Source organism: Lactuca serriola, chromosome 2, assembly GCF_051521515.1.
Source record: "Lactuca serriola cultivar US96UC23 chromosome 2, Lser_US96UC23_V15, whole genome shotgun sequence".
NCBI lineage: Eukaryota > Viridiplantae > Streptophyta > Magnoliopsida > Asterales > Asteraceae > Lactuca > Lactuca serriola.
In genome coordinates this window covers 59506421-59519917 of record NC_136409.1, presented here as the reverse complement: position 1 = coordinate 59519917, position 13497 = coordinate 59506421, and positions in this window count along the sequence as shown.

Sequence of the window (13497 nt, the reverse complement as noted above, 5' to 3'; positions counted from 1 at the left end):
CTCCCCCTCAACCTGAGAAGGTTGAAATAGATCATAATCAAATGGAGGAAAGGAGGGGATGGACCAGAAACATTTTGGGAAACTTGAGCTGAAGTTGAGGACAGTATTGATTGAGATTCAGAATCAAGAGCTGTTTCTGATGGTCTAAACATGGTTTCAAAATCAACCTCATGAATGATTTGAGTATCCAGACATACTGGCATTGGAGCATTAGAGTCCATGATGTTGGTTGTGACATTAGTTGGGCCAGAATTACGAACAAAATTATCATCAAAGGTGACATCAAAACTTTCTTCAAGAACATGAGTTTGACAATACAGGACTCGGTAAGCTTGTGTTTTTGCTGAGTATCCAAGAAAAATTGCTTCATCGACTTTGGACTGAAATTTCGTGAGCTGATGATGATTGTTTTTGATAAAGCACCGACAGCCAAAAACATGTAAACATGAGATACTCAACTAACGACCATTCATTGCTTCATACGGTGTCATGTTGAGGTTTCAATTGACGATGCTTCGATTCTGAGTGAAGCAAGTAGTAGACATGACTTCAGCCCAGAGATAAGGTGGAAGATTTGCAAAATTGAGCATCGATCAAGTAACTTTAACTAGGGTTCTGTTATGTATTTCGACCACACCGTTTTGTTGAGGAGTGTAGGGAGCTAAGAAATTATGGTCAATACCTTTCTCAGAGAGGAATTTCTCAATGGTGACATTGGTAAACTCCAAACCATTATCACTTCGGATTCGTCGCGCCGGTAGATTAACGAGAACTTCAATTCCTTTGATGAATTCAGTTCTGAGGCTGTCTCAAATTTCATCCTGAGGAAGAACACCCAAGTGAACCTTGTAAGATCATCTACAGTGACAAGAGTGTACTTTTTGTGATGTAGACTTACTATAGTGGAAGGTCCACAAAGATCAATATGAAGGAGTTCTAACGGCTCCGAAATAGATTTTTCTTTGATAATAGGATGAATTTTCTTGGATTGCTTCCTACATTCACACGCAGCACACAAATGATCATTTTCAAACTTGAGGAGTGACAGACCTCTGACCATTTCAATGGAAACAAGATCATTCATATATCGGAAGTTTAAGTGAGCAAGCCTCCGATGCCATAACCAGCTTACATTAGGAACGGATTTTAAGATTAGACAAATTTGAGGCATGCCAATGATCATGTTGATATCTAGAGGATACATACTCTTGTTGCGATTCAATTAAATGATACATTCGTTCCGTTCTTCTGTCATGATGTAGCTATGTTTCTTGCAAAATTCAACTCGACCATTTGCATCAGTAAGTTGAGCCACACTAATTAGGTTATGTTTCAGGTCAGCTACGTATGCCACGTTTGAGACAGAGAAGTTTCTATTGGTGAGGATGCCATAACCTCAGATTTGAGAGTCGGAGTTGTTGCCATATGTAACATATCCAACATTTGGTGAGAGTTTGAGATCACGCAGACAAATTTTGTACCTGGTCATGTGCATGGAACAAGCACTATCAATATACCATATTGTATCTTGTTCCGAAGCACAGAGTGCATACAAAATTAGTGAATTTTGGAGTTTTTAGGCTCCAAGTTAGGTTTTGGGACATGGACACGGGCTTTGAACTTATGTTGTGACTTCTGAGCAGCAGATGTCTCGAAGGGTTTGTTCTGAGATCCTTTTGTAAAGAAATAGAAAGCCATGGTTTTTTCATTAATCCCTAAATCATATACAACAACAAGTTGTTTCGGAACAATTATTCTCAGACCAACAACTTTCGGAGCTGTAAGAATCACAGTGTTACATGGAGTGGCAGTTTTTTTTTTTTGATATTTTTAACTTTCCACTCAAAATTTTGTTTCGAATCATTTGAAGATTTTTGAGTAATAGTGTTTTTAGCAACTCACTCTTTGGTTGCTACATTTGACGGCACATTTGATTTTGAAAGTTGTTGTGGTTTAAAAATCATACCATCAGATTTAGCAATGAACATTGTAGAAACTGTCCGAGTTGAGTTAGTATTGGTAAGAAGAGCATCAACAGACTTTTTCAGAATGGGATTGACAACTTTGTTTTGAGCTACCAAACTAGGAGGATTTGAAGGCCTTTTAAGAATCTTCACAAACGCAAAGGTGTTTTGGTTCTTAGTGAATGGGCTCACAGCTCGAGATACTTTCTTCTTAGAATTCTCATTGAATCTGGAATAATGTCTTGATCTAATTTCCTTTTTAAGGGCATTTTTGGCTTCTATTGTTGGATCGACGACATCTTTTCTATTTAATGAAGGTTTCTTCCTGGAGTCAAATGACGACTTGGAAGTTTGGCCAGCAGATGGATTGTTAAACTTGGGATTGATTGGCACTAAGGTGGTTTTTGTAATCACTTGAGAATCAGAAACACAAGAATCAGACGAGTATTCTACTACAATTTCTTCTTCAATGTCACTATCAAAAGATGCCTTAACAAAATCCGGTTTATCTGAGTTAGGTCCAGTTTTCTCCGTAATTATTTCCTCAATGACAAAATTGTTATGAGGATTATGGTTTAGAACTTGAAATATAGTATTGGTGATGTTCGGGAGGGATTCTGAGGTCTGACTCAGATCCAAGGGTACCCGGGGTGGAAGAGGCATGGAATCAGGACACTTGACAACTATTGGTTGAAATTCAAGAATTAGGGATGAAAATCGATCCAAGGTCTCAAGAAGGGGTGACAATGGTGAGACAGGTCTATCCGAATATGTGTGGTTCGGAATGTCTCCCATAAAAGTTAAATCTCGTAACTCCTTCAAGGGATGAGCAATTTGTTTCGGAAACTCGCTTCCGAGACCAAGTGATTTTGAACAAGGATGACAAAAATTATCAGTCATCCATTGAATGGCTTCAAGAATGTCTATAGCATGATGTAAAGCATCGATTTTTGCATTTAGATGTTCATTATCAGAAGTTAAAACATTTTTTTGGAATAAGTGATTTCACATTTTTCTTTAAGAATTATACATTCATCTTGTGACATTACAAGTTCACATTCTAATGACTCTATCTTAAGCTTCTTATCCTCGAAACATAATTTAAGATGACTCAATTCACTTTCCATCTTCTCACTGGCTTCTATGGTAGACTTATAGGCTTTATAGATGATGTTCATATCTGATTGGATCTACGTTAGATATGGTTTACTAAGAGATAAATCAAAATTATTGTCAGTAATCATGGATTTTACCTGTTGAACGATGCTTCAACCTGGTGGATCGTTGGTAGCCATGTAACAGTAATTTGGTTCAACGTATTCATCTTCTCCTTCTGATCCAGATGACCAGTAGTCTTCACCACATTCAATTGTTTGTCTAGCCATAAGACACATGTTTCTACCAGTACTCACATCATCTTCATCTCTAGATGACCAATATCCTTCCATATCTCTCAACACAGTGGTAACGAATGCTTTCTCACTGGCAGCCATCTCTTGGGCTTGACGTGCATATTATTCAGAGTCCTTGAACATGGGTTTTTGTGGCACTTCAACCAAGCAGTCTTTGGCTTAGTGATTTGTATGACCATACTTATGGCAAACAATCTTTGGTTTGTCTGACTTCGAATTCTTGTGGGATTCCGAGGGATGGTTTGGTGTAGAGATGTTGGGTTTATAAGCAGGTGGATTTTCTGAAGGTTCAGGAAATGGTTAGGGATTACTTTGATGAGGAGCTTGGAAATGGTTTTGATATGGTTTGTGAGAGGGATTGAAAGGATGCTTATACTTCATGGAAAGTAAAGCAAACTCTTGTTGAAAGCGATGTTCCGAGCTCATTGCTTCAGGGTCGAGGTCTCCATCAAACTGATAGTTTTAACTAGCAGGAGTATGTAAATTAGGTGGAGAGGGTTGAGCAGGAGGGATAGGTAGGATAATGGCTTTGAAAGGGTCCAAAATAGAAGGGTTTGATATGTGAGTATCAAAAGAACCAACAAGAGCAAGTAGACCTCCTGAGAGTTCTCTCAATGTTTGAGCAACATTTGATTCTTGTCCTTGAAGTTCATCAAACAATTGGTAAAGCTCTAGATTCTTCAGAGATCCATTACTCTGAAGATACAATTTCATATTTCCCCATCCTTTACCAAGACTATTGGTGAATTTGAGATTGTATTCCAGTGGAGTTCTAATAATTCCATGAGTTGTCATGTTGTTGACGATGATTCGATATCTGTTGGAGACTGAGGAAACCGACTCATCGGGAGTTGTAGTGAAAGTATCAAACTCCTTTACGACCGAGGTCAACCGCTTATCCTTCATATTTTTTTGATTTTTCAAACAAGTCTTGGAGAGTGTCCCAAATATTTTTAGTAGATTTGCACAACTTAATATGCTCAAAAAGAGAAGGAGTAACACCAAACACCATCTCTGAAAATGTAAATTGGTATGCATGCAGTTTGTCTAAGTCAGTAGCAGTGAGAGGTGCCTAATGCTGTTCATCTTGGCCCAAGAGAGTTGCAGCAACATATCTTATGGCTTGTCTAACCAGAATATGTGGACCTTCTTTCAGAGATCTCCAAATTTCTTCACCTTTTTCCTTACCAAGTAAGAACCTTCCATTCTGACTTTCCAGTGATCATACTCTTCAACAACTAGTAATGGGGCACGAGAAGAGCAAACCACACTATTTGCTATTTGCATTTAATACATTTGTTGAGAATTAGGAGCATCCATTGAAGTTAAGATATTAAAGCAGAAGTGGTATATAGAAGAACTTTTATCCTAAACATAGAAATGACTAAAATACAAAGGTAATTTCAACTCAACTATAATCTGTTCTTATGGACTCAAAGGACAACTACTCAAGCTTTGATACCAATTGTGAGAACAAGCAATCAATGCGCAAGGACAAGGTTTGAAAACTCAAACCTTGAGTTAATCTTTAAGATCAATGTATGCTCTTAATTAATGGTTCCAGTCGAATCTAATAAAACCAGTTAGGACCTGCAGAGAAGATTCAACAAAGTACTCAATATTAAATGAAGTAATCTAGGAGTATAATCAATGTAAAGACATTTAATGAACAAGAAGAATGTTTGTGAAAAATCTTGACTTGAGAGAAAAGTGAAAGTAAAACAAAGAGAATTTTTTCTATCTTTGGAGTAACAATGCTTGGTATTCTTGTCATTCAAATTACTACTTAAATAGGCTAAGGAGGATCATCATACATACTAGAAAATATTCCTAGGACTGGAGAATAATCAGTCACTAACAATCCGATTATCTACAAGATACATAAAGTAAAGTACTATGAAACATTACATCAATAAGAACACAAGAAATATTAAATGCTGGTATAGACTTTGGATCTTGGAACTTCCTTCCATCTCGGAATGATCTCCATCTCGTCCGCCATCTCTATCACGAACTTCATTACCCTCGGGCTCAGCTGACTTCGGGTGTTCATTACTTGTGATTGCTAGAGGTTCAATTTTTAGGTTCCAATAATTGGCTTCATGGTTCCTCTCACGATGTGGGTTTTTACACTCAGCAACATAATGACCAAACTCTTGACAATTATGTGAACTTTAGATTTATCATGAGTTTGATACGAGTCATTCTTACCTTTTTTATGTTGATTACCACCACCTCGGCCTTTATTTGAATTGTTATAACCAACTCTTCCATGTCCTCGTCCTTTTCCACCTCAATTATTGTTATAATTGTTTTGAATGATATTCATTAATTTTCTTATTTTCCCGTTTCGTCTACTCTTCATGTGTTAACAAGAGTTTCTTCTCCTCGGGTTCTTTATGAATCCCAATACGAATCTCATGAGCTTTTAATCTTTCGATCACCTCTTCAAAAGTCGTCTCGTCAAGATCTCCAAATTGTTCAATTGTTGATGCAAGTTAAACAAATTTGGAAGGTACGACTCGTAACTTCTTTTTTACTATGTAGGATTCTTTAACGATTTCACCAAGAGCGTGAATACTGCTCATAATTCCTATAATTTTTGTAGAAAAATCATCCACAGTCTCGTATTCACTCATGTTTGTCATCTCGAATTCGGCTTTGAGAGTTTGAACATTGGCTATTTTAACTTGATATGCTACCAAGTATATCATCTTGAGTGTTTCTCGAGCTTCCTTTGTCGTTTGCTTCTTTAGAATCGTCAATAGAAACTCCTCTAGAATTTCTTGGTAGATGGCAGCCATAGCCATCTTGTCTTTCTTCACACCTATTAGATTTTGTTGGCTTTTTGGCTCGATAGCTTCCAACAACTCTTAGGCTTGCATATAAATCTTCCTCTTTGTAACACCCGGATTCCAAGGTATATTATTTTAATTATTTATTTTTGAGGTTCATTGACATACTCGATGAGTTGGTGCTATAACTCGCCGAGTAGAGGCGGCTGTGACCACGTGGGTTCAATGATCTACTCGACGAGTCCGAAAGTAGACTTGCCAAGTAGGCGCTGTAAGTGGAAATCTTAAATCGTTGGGTTTGGGGCCTATTTAAAGGCACTTATAGCCTCATTTGCGGCCACACCTCACTGGGAGGAAACCCTAATCGCCCCTTGAGCTTTAGAGAGAGAGCTTTGAGCCATTACTTGAGATCTTTGGTGCCTTTTTGGTAACGGAAAGAAGGATTCCAAGCAAGGTTTGTGAAGAGGCTGTTAGATCTGCTGCTTAAACGTCCAGGAGCCTTTGTTTAAGGTATAAAGTTCGGACCTTTCTCTTTTTTATGGATAGATCTCGTGATTTTAGGGCTAGGGCTTCATTTCCAATCTTCTTGTGGGGACCTTGAAGGTTTTGAGCACCTTCTTAGAGATGGACATCAAATCTGGACCTTGTGAGGTCCCTAGAGTCGAAAGTCCCCTGCTTTATTCAACCATGTTAGCCTTTTTAATGAGAAACTTCATCTCAAGCTTGTTCTTGGCATTTCTAGCCCTTTAGTGTCATGCATGAACATAAAGCTCGAGGCTTTATGTGATATTCAAGCCTGGGGAGCTTAGATCTAGAGTGTGAGAGTGTTTTTTTGCCTTGAAATCGTCTGAATACAAATTGAGTCTGAATGGACTTGCCGAAATGATGAGCCGACTTGACAAGTCTATTAGTCCCGATGAGGTAGATCATGCGATAGCTCGGCGAGTTAGGGGTCAAATCGACGAGCTGGACATTCATGAGATTACTGAGCAACGATGGGACTCGACGAGTCGCACGAGTGCACTCAGAAAGTCTGGTCGAATTGGACTGTTGACTAGAGTTGACTTCTATTGACTTTAAGGTTGGTCAAAATGAGTGATGGAGGTCAAGGAGGGGTAAAATGGTGTTTTACCCTTTCCTAAGTCTAAAGTGTAAGAGAGGTCAACGTTTGGTGTATTTGAGTGTGAGGAGAGTATTAATTAGAGATAGTATCCTTGTGATAGGCAGAGGCTAGATCGAGGATTCTGAGTACGAGAGTTTTACTTACTAGCTTACGAGGTGAGTCTTCTCACTATACTTTACCTAGAGTGGTATTTATGTGTGACCTGAGGGTCGTATGTTCTTACTTGAGTTATGCATTTGTCTGTGTGATATATATGCTATTTTCTGTGCAACTAGACCGAACCAGAGGGTCCAACGAGCTGTGGGACTAGAGGGTCCAACAAGCCGTGGGACTGGAGGGTCCCACTGAGACACATAGATCGGAGGGTCTTATAGAGTTATAGCTTGGAGTGGCTAATTTATTGTATGTGGTATTTTGGGGAACTCACTAAGCTTCGTGCTTACTGTGTTATTGTGTTATGTGTTTCAGGTACTTTCGAGGATTGCGGGAAGGCACCGACATGATTGTGCACACCTGTTCGAGACCTTATTGAAGATTCTAGGATTTGACTTTTAATTGTGGATTTATGTTGACACTTGAGACACTTGTGGTTTTATGAAATATAATATATGAGTTTATGTGTTTTATAAATGAAAATTTTGGTTTGAAAATTTACGTTGTTACAAGTTGGTATGAGAGCCTTGGTTTGAGGGATTCGGATGCACCTTCGGGTATGTCTGGACTCAAACTAAGGATTTGAGAAAAAAAATTCAAGAGAAACGATTTTTCTAAGACGAGTTATAGTTTCTAAGAGAAAAACAAGAAGGAGCAATGTGTACAATCAGCCAGCGCCCGACTGGTGATTTTCCCAAAATACCCTTACTTTCCGTGTTATGAGATATTATGAGATATGTTATGTATGATAGAGAGTAGGCTAGGTACTTCATATGTTACGACTAGAGTGGCCTGATTTGTGATGCCTTAGCCTAGGAATTACTGCTACCGTGGTTTGCATTTAGTGCGAGTAGGTAGCAGGGAGGAGCTTATGAGAGGTCTACTAAGAGAGTAGTCTGTGTACGAAGAGATATAGAGTACTTGCGATCTGGGATCCTAGAAGGAGTACTTAGGGTGAATACAGATGCGGTGTAGAAGGTAGTATTGAGCCCATATTACTAGAAGCCCCGGATCAGTGAGTAGTCCAAGTAAGAATCCTTAGGATGCTAAGGAACAAGTAGGGGTGAGCGATCAAGTGTGAGTATACTCGAGCGAGTCTCTGATTATTTTGTGTTGTGTTTCAAAGACATCATGGTGGGTACGCGCCACAACCTTGAGAGTAGTGGAGTGAGCGATGATGAGATTCACAGGATGATCCATGAGGAGGTGGCCACAGCTACCCGAGAGGCCATATCGGGGATGTTTGGGTCTATTAAGACCACCTTGATTGAGACATTTGATGAGAGGTATGGTGCTGTTACCGAGGCGGCTGCTACTGCAGCCACTGCAGCTGTCGTTGCTGCCAGACCACAAGGGGGTGACTCGTAGTTGTACCGGCAGTTCAGCAACACGAAGCCACCAGAGTTTGATGGTACTCGGGATCTGATTGCCGCGAAGAGATGGATCTCTGATATCGAGGGGTGTTTCTACACTTATTCCTGTCCGGAGCATTTGAGGGTACGGTTCGCGCTGAACCAGCTTTGCTTGGGGGCGAAGAACTGGTGGAAGTTTGTGATAGCCAGTTTCACTCCTTCAGAGCACACTGCAGTATCATGGGATAGATTTACCATGATGTTCCGAGACAAGTATGTTCCCCTAGTGCTGAGGGAACGGTTGGCCCAGGAGGATATGTCCCTCAAACAGAGGACAGAGTCAGTGAAGTGATTACGAGGATGTTCCATGAGAGGGCGATGTTCTGCCCTGAGCACGTGATGACTCCAGTCTTGGATTCCATTCGATAGGCCCGGGCGGAGGTCGTGAAACCGGAGAACTGCAAGAGGGAGCGAGTGATTGGGGAGGTGTCCGAGTTTGTGATGGATAGTCGAGGAGTTATGACTTTCCGAGGACGAATTTAGGCACCCTATACAGGCGGAGCTCGGCGTATACTGATGGAGGAGACACATAGATCGAGGTTCTCAATCCATCCTGGGGCCATTAAGATGTATTTAGACCTGAAGAGAAATTATTGGTGGCCCTGTATGAAGAGGGATGTTGACTGGGTAGTTGAGAAGAGCTTGAACTGCCACCGGGTCAAGGCAGAGCACCAGCATCCACATGGTCTATTGCAGCCTCTAGAGATTCCCCAGTGGGAGTGGGAACAGATCTCGATGGACTTTATCACCAAGTTGCCAAGGACTGCACGAGGAGTTGGCGCGATTTGGGTAATTGTTGACCGAGTGACGACGAGTGTTCACTTCCTTGCTATTAATGAGAGCTCTTCTACGGAGAGATTGGCCGAGATCTATGTGAGAGAAGTGGTAGCGCGGCATGGGGTGCCGATCTCAATAGTGTCGGATCGAGACGTGCTTTTTACTTCCAGGTTTTGGAAGAGGTTTCATGAGGAGTAGGGCACGCGCTTGCATTTCAACACTGTGTATCACCCACAGACAAACGGGCAGAGCGAGCAGACGATTCAGATGCTTGAGGAAATGTTGCTTGCATGTGTCATGGACTTCGAAGGAAGTTGGGACACCTACATACCACTGGCTGAGTTTTCCTACAACAACAGCCGTCATTCAAGTATTTGTATGCCTCCCTTTGAGCTTCTGTATGGGAGGAGGTGTCGGACTCCCATTTGCTGGGGAGAAGTGGGATAGAGCGTGATGGGTGGCTCAGTGATATTGCTAAAAACAACCGAGCAGATTCAACAAGTCAGGCAGAGGTTACTGATAGCTTAGAGTCGCTAGAAGAGTTATGCGGACAGGCAACGATCCGAGCTAGAATTTCAGGTCAGAGATTTTGTGCTCCTGAAGGTATCCCCATGGAAAAGGGTGACCCGATTAAGGAAACGGGGTAAGCTGGGGCCCCGATATATCGGTCCTTTTAAAGTGACAGCTAGAGAGGTTAGAGTAGCGTCCCAGTTGGAGCTACCTGCGGAGTTGAGTCAGATTCATAACACCTTCCACATGTCCCAGTCGAGGAAGTGTGTAGCCAAGGAGAAGGCAGTGGTATCACTGGAGGACATTTAGGTGGATGCGAGCCTGGATTATATCGAGAGGCCGATCGCGATTTTGGATCGAAAGGTGAAGGTTCTGAGGAACAAGGAAGTGCCCCTGGTCCAGGTTCAGTGGCAACATCGGAGAGGGTCCGATTTGACTTGGGAGCCGGAGTCAGAGATGTGGGAGCAACATCCAGCATTATTTGCGAAGCATGACTTCGAGTGCGAAGTCTGATTCTAGTGGGGGAGAATTGTAAAACCCGGATTCCCAGGTATATTATTTTAATTATTTATTTTTGAGGTTCATTGATCTACTCGGTGAGTAGGTGCTATAACTCGCCGAGTAGAGGTGGGTGTGACCACATGAGTTTAATGATCTACTCGACAAGTCCGAAAGTAGACTCGTCGAGTAGGCGTTGTGAGTGGAAACCCTAAATCCCCGAGTTTGGGGCCTATTTAAAGGCACTTATAGCCTCATTTGCAGCCACACCTCACTGAGAAGAAACCCTTATCGCCCCTTGAGCTTTAAAGAGAGATTTTTGAGCCATTACTTGAGATCTTTGCTGCCTTTTTGTTAGAGGAAAAGAGGATTCCAAGCAAGGTTTGTGAAGAGGCTGTTAGATCTGCTGCTTAAACGTCCAGGAGCTTTTGTTTAAGGTATAAAGTTTAGACCTTTCTCTTTTGTATGGACAGATCTCATGATTTTAGGGTTAGGGCTTCATTTTCCATCTTCTTGTGGGGACCTTGAAGGTTTTGAGCATCTTCTTAGATATGGACATCAGATCTGGACCTTGTGAGGTCCCTAGAGTCGAAAGTCCCCTGCTTTATTCAGCCATGTTAGCCTTTTTAATGAGAAACTTCTTCTCAAGCTTGTTCTTGGCATTTCTAGCTCTTTAGTGATATGCATGAACGTAAATCTCGAGGCTTTACGAGATATTCAAGCTTGGAGAGCTTAGATCTAGAGTGTGAGAGATTTTTCTGCCTTGAAATCGTCTAAATACAAATTGAGTCTGAATGGACTCGCCGAGTTGATGAGCCGACTCGACGAGTCGATTATTGTTTGTCCCGATCAGCTGCATCATTCGATAGCTCGGCGAGTTAGGGGTTAACTCGACGAGTTGGACCTTCATGAGATTACTGAGAAATGATGGGACTCGATGAGTCGCACGAATGCACTCGGCGAGTTTGGTCGAATTGGGCTATTGACTAGAGTTGACTTTTATTGACTTTAAGGTTTGTCAAAATGAGTGATGGAGGTCAGGGATGGGTAAAATGGTCTTTTGCCCATTCCTAAGGCTAGAATGTAAGAGAGGTCAATGTTGGTGTATTTGAGTGTGAGGAGAGTATTAATTAGAGATATTATCCTTGTGGTAGGCGGAGGCTAGATCGAGGATTCTGAGTACGAGACTTTTACTTACTAGCTTACGAGGTGAGTCTTCTTACTATACTTTACCTAGAATGGTATTTATGTGTGACCTGAGGGTCGTATGTGCTTACTTGAGTTATGCATTTGTCTGTGTGATATATATGCTATTTCCTGTGCAACCAGACCGGACTAGAGGGTCCAACGAGCTATGGGACTGGAGGGTCCCAACCAGACCAGTCTAGAGGGTCCAACGAGTCGTGGGACTGGAGGGTCCCACGACACATAGACCGAAGGGTCTTACACAGTTATAGCCTTGAGTGGCTATAACACACATTTAGTCCCAGTGAGACACATAGACCGGGTGGTAAATTATACCAATCATCCCTCGTGCATTGGCCAAAATGCACATTTAGTCCTATTCTAAAAAATTAACTCAAACTGTCCCTCGTTTATTTTGACCTTGCACACTTTATCCCTAAAGACATAAAAAGGCTATTTTACCCTTTACAATTTGTTTTTTAATTTTTTATTTGTTTTATCATTTTTCAGTTAATAAAAAAAGAAAAAATATATATATACACCTACCCACCCGTCCCCCTTTTCTTTCCCTACATTTCTTTTGTCTCCCTAACTATCTGGAAAGACCAAACATCACCACCATTATATTCTCAATTTCAATATTTGCCATTTTCATCTCTGATGACCCCAAAAACATCTCCGACGATTTTGGACAGAAAAGAAAGAACTCCATTTTTTCTCTAAGAACTTCACCATTCTCTTTCTCTTGTGGCCCTTTCTCTTTAAGAACTCCATTTCATGGACCAAAAAAAAGAACAGGTCGACCAACTCTGTCAGAAATGGTCAGAGAAGAAGAAGAGACAGGCCAACACAAACCTTAAATCACCGTCTCCATCTGAAGTGTCATAACACAAACGCTAGATCGATGTGGTATCCCTTTGTCTTTTTGGATGTGCGTCTGGAGGTGGCGATTGGAGGTCTGGAAGAGTCACACAGGTAGTGATGGCGACTTTGCGAGGTAACCTTTATTCGGCGAGGCGGTGACATCAGATGTCGCTGGAAGTGGCTTCAACATCGATGATGGTAGTCAACGAGGTTACCATCTCCAAAGGTGGAGATGATGATGGTGGTCGTCGATTTAACTGACAATTTTGGGTGGGTATTATCGTTGGAAGTGGCTTCACCATGTCTGTGAGTTTGTTTCCGATTAGCAACAATTTAAGGGTGGGGAAAATGTAGGGCCTCTATTTTTTAAACAAATTGATAAATAAAATAATAAAAACATTAAATTAATTGAAAATTAAAAACATAAGGGTATTATCGTCATTGTAATACAGACTAAGTTCGCAATAAAGTCGTCTTTGAGAAATGAAGCATGCCAAGTTAAACCAAATGAGGAACTGGCAAGTTAATTTTTGAAAAAAATAGAGACTAAACACGTTTCATGACATGTGTACGATGGACGATTGGTGTAATCAACTCTAATAAATGAAGATTTTTTAGCCGCATATCATATTCTCATTCAACTTGTCAAATGTAATTTTATTGTTATTTTGAATTAATTTTTTTTTACACATGTCATTTTATGAGTTTTCCTATTTTATTAAATTCTACATAATATTTTAATATAATAAATTCAATAAATATATATCAATTTTATTAATCGACTTACCGTCTAATTTCAATATT